A 12,144-nucleotide genomic window follows, 5' to 3' on the forward strand; every position below is an offset into this window, starting at 1 on the left:
GACCAAACTTTTCTTATCATAACACAAGTAGTAAAATAATTATCAATTATACCTTTAATTTTAAATCTTCTCACAGACAAAACTTTATATCCAGATAGATTTTTAATGTTTTCCTGTTAAGTATGCAAGAGGTAACTTCAATAGTACCTAAATTTTAAGAAGTAACAAAATAAGAAATGTATTCTGATAATTTTTAAGGATTTAATATATCTGCGCTCAAATAGAAAAAAATTAAACTAATTTACTGTCACCTGTGAACAATGAGAAAATCTTAAAATAATTTTAGCAAACCAAATGTGGTAAGCAAAGACAGAAAAGCATCATGATGAAAAATCTTTTCATCATGTTTCCTCATTAGAGATTTGATTTATATAAATTTCCATATCAACACATTAAATTTTAAAAAAGTCCGAACTCTTTCAATGTATGCAATAGTAGCTTTTGGTATCATTTATGTACATTGGCTACACATATCTTCATAAACTAACATTAGACTTATTTAACTTAACAAAGAGTATCAAAATGTCAGCACCATATGATCCAGCAATCTTGTTCTAAGCACATAGCTAATGGAGATAAAATCACAATATTTAAAAGACACATGAACTCCTGTGTTATTGTGATACTATTCACTGTAGCCAGGTATGGAATCAACTGAGATGTTCACTGATGGATGAATAAACAGAATACTTTATATAAACACAGTAGTATACTATTCATCCATAAATAGACAGGATTTTATAAGTTGTAGCAACATTATAGACATAGAGATCATAGTGTGAAATGGAATAGATCATGTATAAAAAGACATATGCCACATAGTTTCATTCATGTGGAATCTCAAAAAAGCTGAGTTCATGGACATAGAGGTCAACATAGGGGTTAAGACTGGCTAATGGGAGAACAGGGAGACCCTAACACAGAAAAAGTCACAGCCAGACATTAGTTCTGATATCCTATTACACTGAGATGTGATGACAGTTCACAGTATTTAATATTGTTAATAGCCAGAAGAGAAGATTTTGAATGTTCTCAACACAAAGAAATAATAAATATTTGAGATGACTGATAATCTAAGTATCCTGCATAAGTGAGATGAAATATCACATTGTGTCCCATAACCATATGCAGTTATTATCTGCCAATGGTTAAAAAAAAAATCCCTGTGACAAACAAAATACACAATGGTGAGAAGTCAAAACTTTAATTCTAATATAAATATAAATATAAAACAGTAATTATCACCATCTCATTTAACATTAAACAAAAGTAATAGATAATAAGAATTAAAGAAAAATCATAAGAACTGAATTGAAGACAATAGTGTCATTTTCTCATATATTGGTCTGTATAGAAACTTGTAAAATATTTACAGAATGTAGATAAGACCTAATGAGTTATTTTACCAAGAAATACAAAATCAGTGTTAAATGTGGTTTAATGCATTTCCTTACACACACAAAATCATTAAATTTTACTTAAAAATTCCATTTATATAAAGTGACAAACATACCATGCACATGAAAATAAGAAAGGAAAATATGCATGACTTTTAAAAAATCATTCTTTCTATTGTGAAACATTAAGTAAGAACATGCATGTGCTAGGCACAATGGTGCATGCCTGTAATCCCAGCAGCTCAGGAGGCTGAGGCAGGAGGATTGCCAGTTCAAAGCCAGACTCAGCAATTTAGCGAGGCACTAAGCAACTCAGTGAGACCCTGTATCTAAATAAAACACAAAATAGGGATGGGGATGTGGCTCAGTGGTTGAATGCCCCTGAGTTCAATCCCTGGTCCCCCCTCCACACCCACACACACAAAAAGAATATAAACAAAACTAGCCATGGTAGGGCATTTGTAATCCCAGCTATTCTGGAGACTGAGGCAGGAGGATCACAATTTTAAGCCAACCTAGGCAACTCAGAGAGGCCCTGTCTCAAAAAAAAAAGCAAAGTATTGTTCATATAGCTAAGTGGTAGAGTACTTGAGACTATACAAAACTCTTGGTTCAATACTGTGAACTGAAACCCCATACCCAAAAGAAAAAAAAAATGAGAAGGTATACTTATAGTCATAGGTAGAAAAGTTCAATGATGAAAAAATCTCAGTTTTTAATATGTCACTATGGAGACTTTCCTATGAATTTGTTAATTTGTTCTAAAAATCATATGAAGAATTAAAGGAACAAGAAGAAACAAAATTTTCTGACACCATACGTTTCATAAGGCTCATTTGAAAATTATGCCAGTTAGTAGAGTATGCCAGAGGATGGGCTGAGACAATTAACAAGTAGAATTTTTTAAAAAGATACAAGAAGCAGACCTATATTAAAAAAAAATGATTATTTAATACATGGGCCAATACAATTTAGTGATGAAAAGTATGGAGTTTACAATAAATTATTTAGGGGCCTATTAAATTTAATATATTCATTACCAATTCCACTCAGAATTATATTTCCTATTTTAATATGCATTCCCTATTCAGAAATACTAGAAATACACCAGAAAACATGAAAAAATAAGTCAGCACTCTTGACATAGCAAAATACAATGGAACAACAAAGATGTTCATCAAGAAGGCAATGGGTTAATCCACTGATAGGGATACAATAGGTTATAACTATAGACAGGTGGTGACGGGGCGGAGGGTCACTGGGGATGTATCATTGGGGTTTATGTTTTTGGCTCTCTGCTCCCTTGTTGTCATGTCCTGAGTTGTTTTCCTCTGCCACCCTCTTTTGCCATAGTGTCCTGCCTTATCTGGGGTCAGAGTCATGAAGTTGGCTGTATATGGACTGAGACCTTTGAAACCGCAGCACCAAATTAACTTTTCCTCTTCTAAATTGTTTATATCAGGTCTTTTGGTCACCAAAGAAAAAAAAAAAACCAACTCACTAAAACTAACAGTAAGCTCTACATGATGATGAAAATGATTGAATATGATACTTTTTGAAAGCGTTGTTGAAAGAACTTGTAGCATGATCACTGTAGATGTGATCAAGTTGCACACATTGTATTCCAATGCCAGCATGCCAGCTCAGCTCATGGACTGGCCTGAGTACCTCATAGGCAGTTTAAAAATGCTTTACCTATAAGCAGCAAAGGTGACTGCATTCAGAGGAAACACGAATAACTAGAGAAGAGCTATTCCACTGGAAAAATGTTCATTCTTTTAAATGAGGAAGGAAAAACATGGAACCATCAAGTTGGTTGATGAAAACAATTGATGAATAAATCTCTGTAATCCAAGTAGATGGAAAAGTCATGACCCAGTATGTGCATTTCTATTCAGTTTAAAGAAAAATGCTATCTTTTTGATTTTGGACTGCATAATGAAGCTCTAAAGTTACCCAAGAATTCCCTCAATATTATTTCCTTTAGCAATTGTGAACCAATTTTCTTATTGTTGTTAAGAAGCTGCATTGAAAATTATTTAAGCCTTTCATGTTTAAGGAAGAGATTCCCGTGATTTTTGAATATTTCATTTACGCTTTCTAAAATTTAATTTACTGAACTTTATTATTCCTATCTAAAGTTTTTGATAGAATTGGTGCATTGACAAATTTTACCAAAGTCCTTTTATAAAAGTTGCATTTCTAGTACTTGGCCAGATTAGACATAAGAGCAAAGTAGTTGTCTTTAATTTAAGTTTCTAATTTATTTTTAATAAAATTAAATTTAATTAATGAAAATTAATTTTAGTAAAAATTATCTAGAAAAGAAAAAAAGATGTAAGAAGTGTCAGGGCGTATATGTATGAATTTATTTATGTAACATTTAAGATGGGCAAAAATAAATATATATGCTTATGTGTGCAGATTTATCATATCAGATCATACACATATTGATACGTCATTGTCATATATTGTCATATATTGTATCATATCGGGGTATGTACAGAAAGAGATGAATGTAGTGAAAATAACCTGTTTCCATGTGCTAATACTGTCTGTAAAAATGTTGAAATACTTTTAAGTAGCTGTTATCCTACATACAACAAGTGTCCCTCTCTTGAACCATGCCAATTTCCCAAAATGCTCTGTTCTGTATCCTAGGGCCCTATGGATGTATTTCTTTTTCACTAACACCTCCCATCCAAGGCAGATTTGCAATGAAGCTTATGCTTCATGGTCCTTTATTTCACAAAAGCCTCTTAGGTTCCAGTTTTGCATTTAGAATGAAAGACACACTACCCCATGAAATTATACCTTCTTTCATCCTCATACAATCAGAATGCACTCAGACCTGGCCGCAGAGGGGCTCTGAGGACTCTACTCCAGGTGCAAATATTCAAGCTTTATGTATGTGGTAACTTTCTTTTTTCTTTTTTTTTTTTCCTAATCATTCAGTGCTAGATTTTCAACAATTTGACAGTCATCTCTGGGTTAACAAAGGACAAGTGCAACAGACTAAAAGCACCAAATTCAAGATAATGATTACATCTGGGAAAAAGGGATATTCAAAGGTTCAGGTGTATTTTACATCTTTATACAAATCCTTAACACATAATTATTTTCCTATAACCCTTTAAATTATGCACATTCCTTCCGTACAATCTTTTGTATGTATATTTCATGATTAAATGGTGTATATATAAATTTTAGAAAGTGGATTTCAAACCCTCTAAAAATAATTAATCAGTCTGGTTAATACACTTCCAAAGATATTTGGATAGGACCATGAAAGTTTAATCTTCTTTTGCTAAATGAAGAACCAAGTGCTACACTTTTTACAGATGGGGACATCCTTTGATTTCAATAAGTTATTCGTATTTCCTCTGAATGTAGTCACCTTTGCTGCTTATAGGTAAAGCATTTTTAAATTGCCATAGCTTAATTTTATTTCTTCTACAGGGAACTTACATAATAAAGAATAAACAAAGTTACTTATTAAAAATACAAATCTAAACTAATCCCAAGGCCAAATATATAAGAATCTCTAGGTTGGTTAAACAGAAATGAATATTTAATAAGAATCCATGTGATTCTGATGGGTACTTATATTTTAGAGCCAGTTTGTTATTTTTGTGGAAGCCTTTTTTTTCCCCTTTCCTGATAAAATATTATAACACTTCCACTTTGATTGTTAGCCCTGGCACATTTACAATTTAATCTGGACTGAAAGTGAAATATTTTTGTAACTTTATTAAAAACTAAGTGATTATATAAAGACTCAAAATGATTAAAAGTATGATATTGGCAAAAAAATATATGCAGCTCTATCTTTAGGGTTTTGAGATTTTTAGAGAAAATTAGTACTAAAATAAACTGTATCTTATCCTAATTTTAAAACTTTTAGACCATATTGTGATACATATTTACACAACAGCATCAAAACTGATATTACACTTGTATTATTTTAACAAAATCTTCCAAATGATAATAATGAATAATAACAATACTACATAGAGTAATTGCCTTCAAAAATATTCATTATTGCCTTTTTCACATTGAATGCATCAGAAACTATAGTCATTATCTCAATTTTCATTACAGAAATATATTCAGTTTTTATCTTGGTATTATTTTGATTACACAAAATCTCATTAAAATTAGTAATAAACTGAAAAGGTGTAAATATTCTAGATGTATGTATGTGGTAACTTTATGGGAATGTATTTTAAAAACGTAGCTCTTTGATCACGTTCTGGTTTGTGGACTAGTATTTTTGTTTCAGTTTGGCTTGAGTGACTTGATATTTTATATAAGATTATATTATTGGGTTATAAGAAATTACAGTAATTGATAAAAATGTAGGACAGATATTCATTTTAAAGGCTATCAATCATGATATCTTTTTTAATTATGTGAATGTTATTTTATCATATGATATAAAATGTTGACTTATTTTACTATTTCCAAAATATTAAGCCATCAGCTTATATAATCGGCACACATAGGAGATTTAAGAATCATTTTGTACTGCTCCACTATCTCCTAAGAACTCCAAAAATTTCTGAGCAAGTGGATATCCACTAAAAAAATTAAGAGTCACAGGAAATTCATAAAGCTTTAGGGAAATTGTTTTTCATTTTAAACTGTCCCTAGTGATGGCATCAGAATAAGATGTGTCAATCATATGTCAGAACAGGGAAGAACAGTCTATTCTGGAAGAGTTAGAAAGGATCACATCACTTTCTAATTTCCATTGATAGCTGTCAATAAACACTATGTGCAGAAGCTCACAAATCAAATGGAGACTATAAAGAGCACTTTTGTTAAACACACTCTGCTTTTTGGAACAACTCAAATTCAAAAAAAAAAAAAAAAATCACCTGCCACCCCTTAAATCTTGTATTTTCTCTCTTCAAGGCACACATTTTTTTTTTTTTCTGAAAAGAGGGAAAAGATGTATTAAGCACCTTTCATGTTCTCAGATTTTGATCTAATTGCACAGAAAAGGGAATGAAAAAAAAACATTTTGTATAGATGGAAGGTGTGATAGATGGAATGGTTAATTAATCTGGTTGTTTAAAATTATACCCAAGTGTAATAATGAATCCTTTATCAAATAGTTCTGCTCAGAAATCAGTAATACAGCTTCACTAAATGGGAACCAATGAAATTTTAGAGAAACAGATATTCACATATATTTATATATTAATAAACATATATATAGAAAATATATTTATATACATTTATATAAATGATTATTCATACACATATATTTTATACATAAATATATATTTATACATAGAATTTAATTTAAATATATGCACCTACATCTAATTTTATTTTAAATTCACATTAATTAATAATATCCCATGGCCGGGCTGGTAGCATATATCTATTGTCCCAGCAGCTTAGGAGGCTAAGGCAGGAGGATCATGAGTTCAAAGCCAGTCTCAGCAATTTTGCTAGGCACTAAGCAACTCAGTGAGACCCTTTCTCTAAATAAAATACAAAATAGGGTTGCGGATGTGGCTCAGTGGTTGAGTAACCCTGAGTTCAACCACTCAGGATAATAATAATAATATCCCATAGAATAAGATAAATCTGATAGAAACAAAATATTATAGAATTGATACTTAGTATAAATAAAATGATGATTTTGTGTCAATATGAAGGAGTAAATTTATACATTTGTATTTAAAACACCTTAGTATTGGTAGTTAAATATTATTTCCATTACTTTTAAAGTAATGAAACTGAATGGCTCACACAACAAACTTGTGTATTTTACCAGAGGTGCTACAAAATTACTTAATGTCTGAATCTAGCCTGTGTTCTCTGAAATCAAGCGGATATGGAACAATTTTTTGTGAAATGAATAAACTGAGAAGCATTTTCTGAATATACTCAGTCTTTAGACAATACTTTAGATAAAGTTCTCAAAGATCAATTAGATTGACTGTTTACAAGTTTATCTTCAAAAAATCAATTAACTTCAAAATGAGCTAGGTAATCCATGCCTGTTAACCTACCTAGAAAACCACTAATTTAATCAGACATCAAACATGTGGTTTAATACATGAATGCTATGATAGATTAGTGAACCAACTTGGCATTAAAGCTGCCAGCTCCACAATCATGTTGTAACTTATATGCATATATATTTATACAGCTTGCAAAATATTCATATATATATTCCCAGTTTCAAAATAAGGTCTTTATACTTAAACAATTATGGCTTGATATATGTCAAATTCATAAATATCAACAAAATCCAGACTGGAAATTCAGACTTTTTCCTTCATTCATTTGTGTATGCAGTATTGATTTATATATATTTTTAACTGAAAAACAAAAAATTGCAAAGATATTTTATGTAGAATATGATGTTTTCACATTTTTATACATTGTAGAATGGTACAATTGAATTAATATATGCATTATTTCACAACACATTTTATGGTAAAAACACTTAAAATCTATTCTTAGCGATATACAGCCACAGTCTCCATATTGTACATATTGAATTTATTCCTTCTGACATTTTGTATCCTTTGAACAATACATCTGTAAACCTTCCCACCCCTACACATAATCCATGTCTCTAGTACCACCATTCTACTCTACTTTTAGTAATTCAACTTCTTTGCATCCCACCCATCAGTGATGTCATGAATTATTTGTTTTTCTGTGTGTGGTTTATTTTACTTAATCTAGTATTTTCTAGGTTCAACCATGCCGTTGTGGACAGTGCTGCAGCCCGGCTGGCTGGGCAAAATAACCGGGGGGGGGGTGACAAACAACTTGTGTATATTAATACAGCAGGAGTGGGAGCCGTTTATTGTAGGACAGGAGGGGTATATATACATTACACACAGCTTATCTTAATTAACATAAACTAGATACAGCAGTCAACCAATAAGGAATCTCCACACTTAATGGCTTGCTGGTGTTACTTCACAAACCACTCCCTCTGGCAAAATGCCAGGCACCATCTTGACTTGTTTACAGACCCTAACAGGACAGAAGGATTTCTTTTATTTCACTATTTAATGCTACATAATATTTCATTGTGTATTTATAGGACATTTTTATGCTATCATCCATTGATGGATATTTAGGTTGCTTTTCTATCTTGGCTATTGTGAATAATACTGATATGAAATATTTCCTTTGGATATATACCCAGTAGTGGAGGTGCTGGATTACATAGTAATTTTGTTTTTAATTTTCTGATGAACTTCTACATTTCTTCTTTTTGAGGAAATTCCATCCTATTAATATTTTTGAGAAGGTTTCATTTTGTTTTTCATAATGACTATATAAACTTACATCTCCATCAACATGTGAAAGAGGTTTTTTTCCTTCACATATTTGGCAAACCTTTTGTTATTTTGATAATAAATATTCTAACAAGCATTAGGTAATATCTTAATGTTTTAATTTGTTTTTTGAACAATAATTATATTGAGCACTTAATATACTTGTTGGAAATTTGGATGCCTCCCTTGGTCTGCTCAGCTTCTTTCCACATGTTTTAATCAATTAAATTGTTTTCTTGCTATTGGGTTGTTTGATTTCCTTTTATATTTTGTGTATTAGCTTATTATCAGATATGTAGTTGTCAAATACATTTTTCTCATTCCTTAGGTTTTCTCTTAAACCTATGGAGACCTTCTTATTTTGTTCAGCTATTTTTTAGTTACATGTAATCTCATTTATTTTTACATTTACTGCCTGTGCTTTGGAATCATTCAAAAATTCACTGTCAGATTGAGGTGACAGAGCTTTCTACTTATTTTTATTTCTACTAATCTTGTAGAGTCACATTCTGTAATTAAGACTTTTCAAAAAAATAAATAAAAAAAGACTTTATTTTGAGTTAACGTTTATATATAGTATGAAATAAGTGTATCATTTCACTGTTCTGCAAGTGGGTTTACACTTTTCCTAAAACCATTTATTGAAGAGAATATCCTTCTGCTGTAAAGTACTCTTGGTCCCTTGTTGAAAATAAGTGAATCTGTGTGGTTCCATATCTGGGCTGTCTCCTCTGTTTCACTGTGTGTCTGTTATGTCAATGCTATTTTGATTATTATAGCTTTGTTATACTTTTGAAGTCAACTTATAAAACAACTCTAGATTTTTTTTCTCAAGAAAAAAAATTATGTTTTTTTTGTATGTGTATGATTTTCTATGAAGTGTACAATTTTTTTTCTCAACTTTCAGTCTTAAATTTTAATATCCCTTTTACCATACTGCAATGGATTATATATAATTTTAGATATTGATAATAAAGGGACACATGAATATACATGCAAACACCTTTCAATAGAATTAAACTAACATATTATGTTGTGCTAAATTTTCTGTCTTTGAAATGAATATATTAAAAATTGTAAGGAAATGACAATACTACTATTTCTATATTTTTCCTTTAAAGCATAAAGAAATCTCATTACACAGTCCATATATTTGAAATTAGGTGAGTTGAAAGAATTCTGGCTTCTAGTACAATGTGTTTTCTTCCACAAGTCAATTAGACAATAATATCAAAAGAGCATTGGGAAATTTTCAAAATCCTTTTTTAAAAGGAAGAAAGATTCTGGTGATTGTGGTAGGTAATTTCAAAAATTTTAAAAACACTCACATGGAAGAATAGAAATTTGTTCTTTTATCAAATTTCAGTGTTGAGATATGTAGACTTCATGAGATGCCATGTTTTTTGCCTGAACATAACTCATCTGCAGTTTGGGACATGAAAAGATGCAGGGTGTATTAGCAGACACCCATGCCCATAGGGAAGTAGAGTCTTCATCTCTCTGGTTACAATTGATGCCCATAACAGATGCTGTTCTTTTCCTTGGGAGAGGTCCAAGATTTGATAACACAATTAAAACTCAATTGCTAGGATGATTTTCTACGTGGCTAATCTATCTTCAGATTGTGTCTATGTCTTATCATCTCTTCCCCACCCACCACCCCAGTTCAAGCCATCCTCATCTCTTCTTGGATTGTTGAGAAAGGCTCTTCATTATCCTTCCTGATTCCAAGGACACTTGTATAAAATTTCTTAATACAGTAAATGATATATCACCCCTTTGCTAACAAATCTTGCTGTTCATTCCTTTAAGTCATGTTATATTCTTCATATACTCAAATTCTCTAATTGTTTACCATCTTAGTCTAAGTAGAATAAACCTGTCCTTATTCAATGATCATTGTATTATTATTATTTTAATTATATTTTTACCTATACCTCCTGTTCTGATTCTCTATCCATTCACTTACTCTATTTTAACTTTAGTATTTTCAAGCCACTGAATTGCTACCTCTTCAGAAAGACCTCCTTTGCTACTCAATTTAAAAGTGCAATCAAAACACAGTCTTACTTTGAAACATGGCCCTTCCTGTTCTGTTCTGCTTAATTTTTCTTCATAACTTATCAATAACTGTAAATCACCATCTCTTTAAGACTTAGATTATCCTAGTATTTGCTAGGTGTTCAAATGAACATTTGTTGAATGAAAAACAATGATCAAAAACTACTCTCATCCTACTTTTAATAATTAATGGTGATGGGAACCAAGTATTTATACATTATTTTATATGGATATCAGTAAGAGAAGGTCAGACAGAGACCCAACCTTAGCTGGAAGATGATTAAGAATCAAAACAACAATATAAAAATTATCCATAACATAAGAAATGTAACTCAAAGTACCATTTATTAAATACCTACTCTGTGACAGGCATGTGGTAGTTATTTAACATTTTTAATTCTCGGTATGCCCTTAAATAGGTATTAAAATCATGTTCATTACTGAAAGAAATAGGGTTAGAGAAATAAATAAACCTAATCAAGTTTCCATTAAAATAGAGAATAATTTCATTCCCAATTCTTTATCATTTCCATTGCTTTGTGGAAACTAATAATCAATTTACAGTAATCATGCAATACCTTTATAAATTTAGCAAAAATAATTATTATTTTAATTTTCTATGGATATCCCACTGATGCACAATAATTTTATTCAGGCTTTAAAGATTCAAAATGTAACACAGGATTTTGATTTAATACTGTGATCTCCAATCTGTTCATAAAATTGCAAATTTATTCATTTATCCATATACCTATCTACCCATCTATCAATTCATTTATTCATCACTCATTCATTTACTTTATTAGATATGTTCTAATGATTGTGTAATTTCCTCATGGTTCATTTGCAATTAACAGAGACAGAGTTTACACCATCAGAGGAGTTAAATATGTATAAACAATTTATATAGATGCATATGTGATTATTAAAAATAAAATTTTAACTCAATGGGTACAGATAGCAGGGGATTTAATCTAGTGTAGAGATAAACATACACACCATCAAACACTGTAGCAACTCTTAAGAATGTGCTCTTCTAGCTTGGCGTGGTGGCACACGCCTTTAATCCCAACAACTTGGGAGGCTGAGGCAGGAGGTTCTAGAGCTCAAAGCCAGCCTCAGAAACTTAACAAGCCCTAAGAAACTCAGTGAGACCCTGTCTCTAAATAAATGCAAAATATGGCTGAGGATGTGGCTCGGTTTTAGAGTAACCCTGAGTTCAATCTCTAGTACCCTTCCACCAAAAAAATAGAAAGTAATCTTTCTGATTGGAACCTTGATGTTGCAAATGAAGAATTTAAGAATTTATTCTTACCCAAAGAAACAGTAGGCATGAAAGTACAGAATCAAGAAAGCCAAGAGCATAT

This window comes from Callospermophilus lateralis, chromosome 5 (assembly GCF_048772815.1).
Source record: "Callospermophilus lateralis isolate mCalLat2 chromosome 5, mCalLat2.hap1, whole genome shotgun sequence".
Classification (NCBI taxonomy): Eukaryota; Metazoa; Chordata; class Mammalia; order Rodentia; family Sciuridae; genus Callospermophilus; species Callospermophilus lateralis.